Here is a 12,610-nt window from a genome sequence, read left to right as displayed (position 1 = left end):
AGCGTCAGGGACATTAATCAAGACATCAGCCACTTACAAGGTATGAACATTGGGTAAACAAAACATTCAAAAAAAAAAAAACGATACAGTAAGTTCGTCTTATGAGATACCACATGATGATGAGCGTGGAAAGGCGACCGATAGTCACTTGTCTCAACACTGCCTTGGTTGGTGTACTTTACGTGCACGCTAGTCATATTTATATCAGCGTACATGTAAAGCATCACCAATCACAGCAGTGACAGCTACTGGGCCAATATTCAAGACATCCGCTGACTATGAGGTATGAACAATGTGTTAACAAACTATTTTCAGCAGAAATAAGGTACATTAAACTTGTCTTATGGGATGCCAAATCAAGATGATCAAGGAATGTCGCCCGACAGTCACTTGTCTCCACCCTGCCTTAGTTGGTGTACTTCACGTGCACGCTAGACATATTTCTAATAGCGTACATGTAAAGCATCACCAATCACAGCAGTGACAGCGTCAGGGACAACAATCATGTCATCAGCCACTTATGAAATATGTAAAATAGGTAAGCTAAATATTTTCCAATAAAGTACCAAACAACAAGCACGTCAATATGGAGGTCAAAAAAAAGATTACATGTGGAAAGTCGTGCTGATTGTTTCTAAAATATACACTGCCTCACTTGGTGTACTTTACGTGCACGCTAGTCATATTTATATCAGCGTACATGTAAAGCATCACCAATCACAGCAGTGATCGCTACAGGGACAATTTTCAAGACATCAGCCGACTAAGAGGTATGAAAAATGTGTTACCAAACTATTTTTCAGAAAAATACGGTACAGTAATTTCGTCTTAAGGTATGCCACATAATGATGAGCTTGGAATACCGTCCGACAGTAACTTGTTTCCACACTGGCTTAGTTGGTGTAATTGACATGCACGCTAGCCATATTTATATCAGCGTACATGTAAAGCATCACCAATGACAGCAGTGACACGTACTGGTACAACAATGAAGACATCAGCCACTTGTGAAGCATGTACACTAGGTAAGCAAAATATTTTCCAAAAAAATTCGGTAGAGTATGCGCGTCTTATGGGATGCCACAGAATGATGAGCGTGGATTGGCGACCAACTGTCACTTGTCTCAACACTGCCTTGGTTGGTGTACTTTACGTGCACGCTAGTCATATTTATATCAGCGTACATGTAAAGTATCACCAATCACAGCAGTGACAGCGTCAGGGACATTAATCAAGACATCAGCCACTTACAAGGTATGAACATTGGGTAAACAAAACATTTAAAAAAAAACGATACAGTAAGCTCGTCTTATGAGATACCACATGATGATGAGCGTGGAAAGGCGACCGATAGTCACTTGTCTCAACACTGCCTTGGTTGGTGTACTTTACGTGCACGCTAGTCATATTTATATCAGCGTACATGTAAAGCATCACCAATCACAGCAGTGACAGCTACTGGGCCAATATTCAAGACATCCGCTGACTATGAGGTATGAACAATGTGTTACCAAACTATTTTCAGCAGAAATAAGGTACATTAAACTTGTCTTATGGGATGCCAAATCAAGATGACCAGGGAATGTCGCCCGACAGTCACTTGTCTCCACCCTGCCTTAGTTGGTGTACTTCACGTGCACGCTAGACATATTTCTAATAGCGTACATGTAAAGCATCACCAATCACAGCAGTGACAGCGTCAGGGACAACAATCATGTCATCAGCCACTTATGAAATATGTAAAATAGGTAAGCTAAATATTTTCCAATAAAGTACCAAACAACAAGCACGTCAATATGGAGGTAAAAAAAAAGATTACGTGTGGAAAGTCGTGCTGATTCTTTCTAAAATATACACTGCCTCACTTGGTGTACTTTACGTGCACGCTAGTCACATTTATATCAGCGTACATGTAAAGCATCACCAATCACAGCAGTGATCGCTACAGGGACAATTTTCAAGACATCAGCCGACTAAGAGGTGTGAAAAATGTGTTACCAAACTATTTTTGAGAAAAATACGGTACAGTAATTTCGTCTTAAGGTATGCCACATAATGATGAGCTTGGAATACCGTCCGACAGGAACTTGTTTCCACACTGGCTTAGTTGGTGTACTTGACATGCACGCTAGCCATATTTATATCAGCGTACATGTAAAGCATCACCAATGACAGCAGTGACACGTACAGGTACAACAATGAAGACATCAGCCACTTGTGAAGCATGTACACTAGGTAAGCAAAATATTTTCCAAAAAAATTCGGTAGAGTATGCTCGTCTTATGAGATGCCACATTGTGATGAGCGTGGAATGGCGACCAACTGTCACTTGTCTCAACACTGCCTTGGTTGGTGTACTTTACGTGCACGCTAGTCATATTTATATCAGCGTACATGTAAAGTATCACCAATCACAGCAGTGACAGCTACAGGGACATTAATCAAGACATCAGCCGCTTACAAAAGTACGTGCATTGGGTAAGAAAAAAATTAAAAAAATACGACACAGTAGGCTCGTCTTATGAGATGCCACATTGTGATGAGCGTGGAATGGCGACAGACTGTCACTTGTCTAAACACTGCCTTGGTTGGTGTACTTTACGTGCACGCTAGTCATATTTATATCAGCGTACATGTAAAGCATCACCAATCACAGCAGTGACAGCTACTGGGCCAATATTCGAGACATCAGCTGAGTATGAGGTATGAACAATGTGTTACCAAACTATTTTCAGCAAAAATACGGTACATTAAACTTGTCTTATGGGATGCCAAATCAAGATGACCAGGGAATGTCGCCCGACAGTCACTTGTCTCCACCCTGCCTTAGTTGGTGTACTTCACGTGCACGCTAGACATATTTCTAATAGCGTACATGTAAAGCATCACCAATCACAGCAGTGACAGCGTCAGGGACATTAATCAAGACATCAGCCACTTACAAGGTATGAACACTGGGTAAACAAAACATTCAAAAAAAAAAACGATACAGTAAGCTCGTCTAATGAGATACCACATGATGATGAGCGTGGAAAGGCGACCGATAGTCACTTGTCTCAACACTGCCTTGGTTGGTGTACTTTACGTGCACGCTAGTCATATTTATATCAGCGTACATGTAAAGCATCACCAATCACAGCAGTGACAGCTACTGGGCCAATATTCAAGACATCCGCTGACTATGAGGTATGAACAATGTGTTACCAAACTATTTTCAGCAGAAATAAGGTACATTAAACTTGTCTTATGGGATGCCAAATCAAGATGACCAGGGAATGTCGCCCGACAGTCACTTGTCTCCACCCTGCCTTAGTTGGTGTACTTCACGTGCACGCTAGACATATTTCTAATAGCGTACATGTAAAGCATCACCAATCACAGCAGTGACAGCGTCAGGGACAACAATCATGTCATCAGCCACTTATGAAATATGTAAAATAGGTAAGCTAAATATTTTCCAATAAAGTACCAAACAACAAGCACGTCAATATGGAGGTCAAAAAAAAGATTACGTGTGGAAAGTCGTGCTGATTGTTTCTAAAATATACACTGCCTCACTTGGTGTACTTTACGTGCACGCTAGTCATATTTATATCAGCGTACATGTAAAGCATCACCAATCACAGCAGTGATCGATACAGGGACAATTTTCAAGACATCAGCCGACTAAGAGGTATGAAAAATGTGTTACCAAACTATTTTTGAGAAAAATACGGTACAGTAATTTCGTCTTAAGGTATGCCACATAATGATGAGCTTGGAATACCGTCCGACAGTAACTTGTTTCCACACTGGCTTAGTTGGTGTACTTGACATGCACGCTAGCCATATTTATATCAGCGTACATGTAAAGCATCACCAATGACAGCAGTGACACGTACAGGTACAACAATGAAGACATCAGCCACTTGTGAAGCATGTACACTAGGTAAGCAAAATATTTTCCAAAAAAATTCGGTAGGGTATGCGCGTCTTATGGGATGCCACAGAATGATGAGCGTGGAATGGCGACCAAATGTCACTTGTCTCAACACTGCCTTGGTTGGTGTACTTTACGTGCACGCTAGTCATATTTATATCAGCGTACATGTAAAGTATCACCAATCACAGCAGTGACAGCGTCAGGGACATTAATCAAGACATCAGCCACTTACAAGGTATGAACATTGGGTAAACAAAACATTTAAAAAAAACGATACAGTAAGCTCGTCTTATGAGATACCACATGATGATGAGCGTGGAAAGGCGACCGATAGTCACTTGTCTCTACACTGCCATGGTTGGTGTACTTTACGTGCACGCTAGTCATATTTATATCAGCGTACATGTAAAGCATCACCAATCACAGCAGTGACAGCTACTGGGCCAATATTCAAGACATCCGCTGACTATGAGGTATGAACAATGTGTTACCAAACTATTTTCAGCAGAAATAAGGTACATTAAACTTGTCTTATGGGATGCCAAATCAAGATGACCAGGGAATGTCGCCCGACAGTCACTTGTCTACACCCTGCCTTAGTTGGTGTACTTCACGTGCACGCTAGACATATTTCTAATAGCGTACATGTAAAGCATCACCAATCACAGCAGTGACAGCGTCAGGGACAACAATCATGTCATCAGCCACTTATGAAATATGTAAAATAGGTAAGCTAAATATTTTCCAATAAAGTACCAAACAACAAGCACGTCAATATGGAGGTCAAAAAAAAGATTACGTGTGGAAAGTCGTGCTGATTGTTTCTAAAATATACACTGCCTCACTTGGTGTACTTTACGTGCACGCTAGTCATATTTATATCAGCGTACATGTAAAGCATCACCAATCACAGCAGTGATCGCTTCAGGGACAATTTTCAAGACATCAGCCGACTAAGAGGTATGAAAAATGTGTTACCAAACTATTTTTCAGAAAAATACGGTACAGTAATTTCGTCTTAAGGTATGCCACATAATGATGAGCTTGGAATACCGTCCGACAGTAACTTGTTTCCACATTGGCTTAGTTGGTGTACTTGACATGCACGCTAGCCATATTTATATCAGCGTACATGTAAAGCATCACCAATGACAGCAGTGACACGTACAGGTACAACAATGAAGACATCAGCCACTTGTGAAGCATGTACACTAGGTAAGCAAAATATTTTCCAAAAAAATTCGGTAGGGTATGCGCGTCTTATGGGATGCCACTGAATGATGAGCGTGGAATGGCGACCAAATGTCACTTGTCTCAACACTGCCTTGGTTGGTGTACTTTACGTGCACGCTAGTCATATTTATATCAGCGTACATGTAAAGTATCACCAATCACAGCAGTGACAGCGTCAGGGACATTAATCAAGACATCAGCCACTTACAAGGTATGAACATTGGGTAAACAAAACATTTAAAAAAAAACGATACAGTAAGCTCGTCTTATGAGATACCACATGATGATGAGCGTGGAAAGGCGACCGATAGTCACTTGTCTCTACACTGCCTTGGTTGGTGTACTTTACGTGCACGCTAGTCATATTTATATCAGCGTACATGTAAAGCATCACCAATCACAGCAGTGACAGCTACTGGGCCAATATTCAAGACATCCGCTGACTATGAGGTATGAACAATGTGTTACCAAACTATTTTCAGCAGAAATAAGGTACATTAAACTTGTCTTATGGGATGCCAAATCAAGATGCCCAGGGAATGTCGCCCGACAGTCACTTGTCTCCACCCTGCCTTAGTTGGTGTACTTCACGTGCACGCTAGACATATTTCTAATAGCGTACATGTAAAGCATCACCAATCACAGCAGTGACAGCGTCAGGGACAACAATCATGTCATCAGCCACTTATGAAATATGTAAAATAGGTAAGCTAAATATTTTCCAATAAAGTACCAAACAACAAGCACGTCAATATGGAGGTCAAAAAAAAGATTACGTGTGGAAAGTCGTGCTGATTGTTTCTAAAATATACACTGCCTCACTTGGTGTACTTTACGTGCACGCTAGTCATATTTATATCAGCGTACATGTAAAGCATCACCAATCACAGCCGTGATCGCTACAGGGACAATTTTCAAGACATCAGCCGACTAAGAGGTATGAAAAATGTGTTACCAAACTATTTTTCAGAAAAATACGGTACAGTAATTTCGTCTTAAGGTATGCCACATAATGATGAGCTTGGAATACCGTCCGACAGTAACTTGTTTCCACATTGGCTTAGTTGGTGTACTTGACATGCACGCTAGCCATATTTATATCAGCGTACATGTAAAGCATCACCAATGACAGCAGTGACACGCACAGGTACAACAATGAAGACATCAGCCACTTGTGAAGCATGTACACTAGGTAAGCAAAATATTTTCCAAAAAAATTCGGTAGAGTATGCTCGTCTTATGAGATGCCACAGAATGATGAGCGTGGAATGGCGACCAACTGTCACTTGTCTCAACACTGCCTTGGTTGGTGTACTTTACGTGCACGCTAGTCATATTTATATCAGCGTACATGTAAAGTATCACCAATCACAGCAGTGACAGCTACAGGGACATTAATCAAGACATCAGCCACTTACAAAACTACGTGCATTGGGTAAGAAAAACATTTAAAAAAATACGACACAGTAAGCTCGTCTTATGAGATGCCACATTGTGATGAGCGTGGAATGGCGACCGACTGTCACTTGTCTCAACACTGCCTTGGTTGGTGTACTTTACGTGCACGCTAGTCATATTTATATCAGCGTACATGTAAAGCATCACCAATCACAGCAGTGACAGCTACTGGGCCAATATTCGAGACATCAGCTGAGTATGAGGTATGAACAATGTGTTACCAAACTATTTTCAGCAAAAATACGGTACATTAAACTTGTCTTATGGGATGCCAAATCAAGATGACCAGGGAATGTCGCCCGACAGTCACTTGTCTCCACCCTGCCTTAGTTGGTGTACTTCACGTGCACGCTAGACATATTTCTAATAGCGTACATGTAAAGCATCACCAATCACAGCAGTGACAGCGTCAGGGACATTAATCAAGACATCAGCCACTTACAAGGTATGAACACTGGGTAAACAAAACATTCAAAAAAAAAAAAAAAGCGATACAGTAAGCTCGTCTAATGAGATACCACATGATGATGAGCGTGGAAGGGCGACCGATAGTCACTTGTCTCAACACTGCCTTGGTTGGTGTACTTTACGTGCACGCTAGTCATATTTATATCAGCGTAAATGTAAAGCATCACCAATCACAGCAGTGACAGCTACTGGGCCAATATTCAAGACATCCGCTGACTATGAGGTATGAACAATGTGTTACCAAACTATTTTCAGCAAAAATACGGTACATTAAACTTGTCTTATGGGATGCCTAATCAAGATGACCAGGGAATGTCGCCCGACAGTCACTTGTCTCCACCCTGCCTTAGTTGGTGTACTTCACGTGCACGCTAGACATATTTCTAATAGCGTACATGTAAAGCATCACCAATCACAGCAGTGACAGCGTCAGGGACAACAATCATGTCATCAGCCACTTATGAAATATGTAAAATAGGTAAGCTAAATATTTTCCAATAAAGTACCAAACATCAAGCACGTCAATATGGAGGTCAAAAAAAAGATTACGTGTGGAAAGTCGTGCTGATTGTTTCTAAAATATACACTGCCTCACTTGGTGTACTTTACCTGCACGCTAGTCATATTTATATCAGCGTACATGTAAAGCATCACCAATCACAGCAGTGATCGCTACAGGGACAATTTTCAAGACATCAGCCGACTAAGAGGTAAGAAAAATGTGTTACCAAACTATTTTTCAGAAAAATACGGTACAGTAATTTCGTCTTAAGGTATGCCACATAATGATGAGCTTGGAATACCGTCCGACAGTAACTTGTTTCCACACTGGCTTAGTTGGTGTACTTGACATGCACGCTAGCCATATTTATATCAGCGTACATGTAAAGCATCACCAAAGACAGCAGTGACACGTACAGGTACAACAATGAAGACATCAGCCACTTGTGAAGCATGTACACTAGGTAAGCAAAATATTTTCCAAAAAAATTCGGTAGGGTATGCGCGTCTTATGGGATGCCACAGAATGATGAGCGTGGAATGGCGACCAACTGTCACTTGTCACAACACTGCCTTGGTTGGTGTACTTTACGTGCACGCTAGTCATATTTATATCAGCGTACATGTAAAGTATCACCAATCACAGCAGTGACAGCGTCAGGGACATTAATCAAGACATCAACCACTTACAAGGTATGAACATTGGGTAAACAAAACATTTAAAAAAAAACGATACAGTAAGCTCGTCTTATGAGATACCACATGATGATGAGCGTGGAAAGGCGACCGATAGTCACTTGTCTCTACACTGCCTTGGTTGGTGTACTTTACGTGCACGCTAGTCATATTTATATCAGCGTACATGTAAAGCATCACCAATCACAGCAGTGACAGCTACTGGGCCAATATTCAAGACATCCGCTGACTATGAGGTATGAACAATGTGTTACCAAACTATTTTCAGCAGAAATAAGGTACATTAAACTTGTCTTATGGGATGCCAAATCAAGATGACCAGGGAATGTCGCCCGACAGTCACTTGTCTCCACCCTGCCTTAGTTGGTGTACTTCACGTGCACGCTAGACATATTTCTAATAGCGTACATGTAAAGCATCACCAATCACAGCAGTGACAGCGTCAGGGACAACAATCATGTCATCAGCCACTTATGAAATATGTAAAATAGGTAAGCTAAATATTTTCCAATAAAGTACCAAACAACAAGCACGTCAATATGGAGGTCAAAAAAAAGATTAAGTGTGGAAAGTCGTGCTGATTGTTTCTAAAATATACACTGCCTCACTTGGTGTACTTTACGTGCACGCTAGTCATATTTATATCAGCGTACATGTAAAGCATCACCAATCACAGCAGTGATCGCTACAGGGACAATTTTCAAGACATCAGCCGACTAAGAGGTATGAAAAATGTGTTACCAAACTATTTTTCAGAAAAATACGGTACAGTAATTTCGTCTTAAGGTATGCCACATAATGATGAGCTTGGAATACCGTCCGACAGTAACTTGTTTCCACACTGGCTTAGTTGGTGTACTTGACATGCACGCTAGCCATATTTATATCAGCGTACATGTAAAGCATCACCAAAGACAGCAGTGACACGTACAGGTACAACAATGAAGACATCAGCCACTTGTGAAGCATGTACACTAGGTAAGCAAAATATTTTCCAAAAAAATTCGGTAGGGTATGCGCGTCTTATGGGATGCCACAGAATGATGAGCGTGGAATGGCGACCAACTGTCACTTGTCACAACACTGCCTTGGTTGGTGTACTTTACGTGCACGCTAGTCATATTTATATCAGCGTACATGTAAAGTATCACCAATCACAGCAGTGACAGCGTCAGGGACATTAATCAAGACATCAACCACTTACAAGGTATGAACATTGGGTAAACAAAACATTTAAAAAAAAACGATACAGTAAGCTCGTCTTATGAGATACCACATGATGATGAGCGTGGAAAGGCGACCGATAGTCACTTGTCTCTACACTGCCTTGGTTGGTGTACTTTACGTGCACGCTAGTCATATTTATATCAGCGTACATGTAAAGCATCACCAATCACAGCAGTGACAGCTACTGGGCCAATATTCAAGACATCCGCTGACTATGAGGTATGAACAATGTGTTACCAAACTATTTTCAGCAGAAATAAGGTACATTAAACTTGTCTTATGGGATGCCAAATCAAGATGACCAGGGAATGTCGCCCGACAGTCACTTGTCTCCACCCTGCCTTAGTTGGTGTACTTCACGTGCACGCTAGACATATTTCTAATAGCGTACATGTAAAGCATCACCAATCACAGCAGTGACAGCGTCAGGGACAACAATCATGTCATCAGCCACTTATGAAATATGTAAAATAGGTAAGCTAAATATTTTCCAATAAAGTACCAAACAACAAGCACGTCAATATGGAGGTCAAAAAAAAGATTAAGTGTGGAAAGTCGTGCTGATTGTTTCTAAAATATACACTGCCTCACTTGGTGTACTTTACGTGCACGCTAGTCATATTTATATCAGCGTACATGTAAAGCATCACCAATCACAGCAGTGATCGCTACAGGGACAATTTTCAAGACATCAGCCGACTAAGAGGTATGAAAAATGTGTTACCAAACTATTTTTCAGAAAAATACGGTACAGTAATTTCGTCTTAAGGTATGCCACATAATGATGAGCTTGGAATACCGTCCGACAGTAACTTGTTTCCACACTGGCTTAGTTGGTGTACTTGACATGCACGCTAGCCATATTTATATCAGCGTACATGTAAAGCATCACCAATGACAGCAGTGACACGTACAGGTACAACAATGAAGACATTAGCCACTTGTGAAGCATGTACACTAGGTAAGCTAAATATTTTCCAAAAAAATTCGGTAGAGTATGCGCGTCTTGTGGGATGCCACAGAATGATGAGCGTGGAATGGCGACCAACTGTCACTTGTCTCAACACTGCCTTGGTTGGTGTACTTTACGTGCACGCTAGTCATATTTATATCAGCGTACATGTAAAGTATCACCAATCACAGCAGTGACAGCGTCAGGGACATTAATCAAGACATCAGCCACTTACAAGGTATGAACATTGGGTAAACAAAACATTTTAAAAAAAACGATACAGTTAGCTCGTCTTATGAGATACCACATGATGATGAGCGTGGAAAGGCGACCGATAGTCACTTGTCTCTACACTGCCTTGGTTGGTGTACTTTACGTGCACGCTAGTCATATTTATATCAGCGTACATGTAAAGCATCACCAATGACAGCAGTGACACGCACAGGTACAACAATGAAGACATCAGCCACTTGTGAAGCATGTACACTAGGTAAGCAAAATATTTTCCAAAAAAATTCGGTAGAGTATGCTCGTCTTATGGGATGCCACAGAATGATGAGCGTGGAATGGCGACCAACTGTCACTTGTCTCAACACTGCCTCGGTTGGTGTACTTTACGTGCACGCTAGTCATATTTATATCAGCGTACATGTAAAGTATCACCAATCACAGCAGTGACAGCTACAGGGACATTAATCAAGACATCAGCCACTTACAAAAGTACGTGCATTGGGTAAGAAAAACATTTAAAAAAATACGACACAGTAAGCTCGTCTTATGAGATGCCACATTGTGATGAGCGTGGAATGGCGACCGACTGTCACTTGTCTCAACACTGCCTTGGTTGGTGTACTTTACGTGCACGCTAGTCATATATATATCAGCGTACATGTAAAGCATCACCAATCACAGCAGTGACAGCTACTGGGCCAATATTCGAGACATCAGCTGAGTATGAGGTATGAACAATGTGTTACCAAACTATTTTCAGCAAAAATACGGTACATTAAACTTGTCTTATGGGATGCCAAATCAAGATGACCAGGGAATGTCGCCCGACAGTCACTTGTCTCCACCCTGCCTTAGTTGGTGTACTTCACGTGCACGCTAGACATATTTCTAATAGCGTACATGTAAAGCATCACCAATCACAGCAGTGACAGCGTCACGGACATTAATCAAGACATCAGCCACTTACAAGGTATGAACACTGGGTAAACAAAACATTAAAAAAAAAAAAACGATACAGTAAGCTCGTCTAATGAGATACCACATGATGATGAGCGTGGAAAGGCGACCGATAGTCACTTGTCTCAACACTGCCTTGGTTGGTGTACTTTACGTGCACGCTAGTCATATTTATATCAGCGTACATGTAAAGCATCACCAATCACAGCAGTGACAGCTACTGGGCCAATATTCAAGACATCCGCTGACTATGAGGTATGAACAATGTGTTACCAAACTATTTTCAGCAGAAATAAGGTACATTAAACTTGTCTTATGGGATGCCAAATCAAGATGACCAGGGAATGTCGCCCGACAGTCACTTGTCTCCACCCTGCCTTAGTTGGTGTACTTCACGTGCACGCTAGACATATTTCTAATAGCGTACATGTAAAGCATCACCAATCACAGCAGTGACAGCGTCAGGGACAACAATCATGTCATCAGCCACTTATGAAATATGTAAAATAGGTAAGCTAAATATTTTCCAATAAAGTACCAAACAACAAGCACGTCAATATGTAGGTAAAAAAAAAGATTACGTGTGGAAAGTCGTGCTGATTGTTTCTAAAATATACACTGCCTTACTTGGTGTACTTTACGTGCACGCTAGTCATATTTATATCAGCGTACATGTAAAGCATCACCAATCACAGCAGTGATCGCTACAGGGACAATTTTCAAGACATCAGCCGACTAAGAGGTATGAAAAATGTGTTACCAAACTATTTTTCAGAAAAATACGGTACTGTAATTTCGTCTTAAGGTATGCCACATAATGATGAGCTTGGAATACCGTCCGACAGTAACTTGTTTCCACACTGGCTTAGTTGGTGTACTTGACATGCACGCTAGCCATATTTATATCAGCGTACATGTAAAGCATCACCAATGACAGCAGTGACACGCACAGGTACAACAATGAA

Source organism: Schistocerca cancellata, chromosome 4 (assembly GCF_023864275.1).
Source record: "Schistocerca cancellata isolate TAMUIC-IGC-003103 chromosome 4, iqSchCanc2.1, whole genome shotgun sequence".
In the NCBI taxonomy this organism is placed as follows: domain Eukaryota; kingdom Metazoa; phylum Arthropoda; class Insecta; order Orthoptera; family Acrididae; genus Schistocerca; species Schistocerca cancellata.
Note: the sequence above shows the minus strand (reverse complement) of the source record.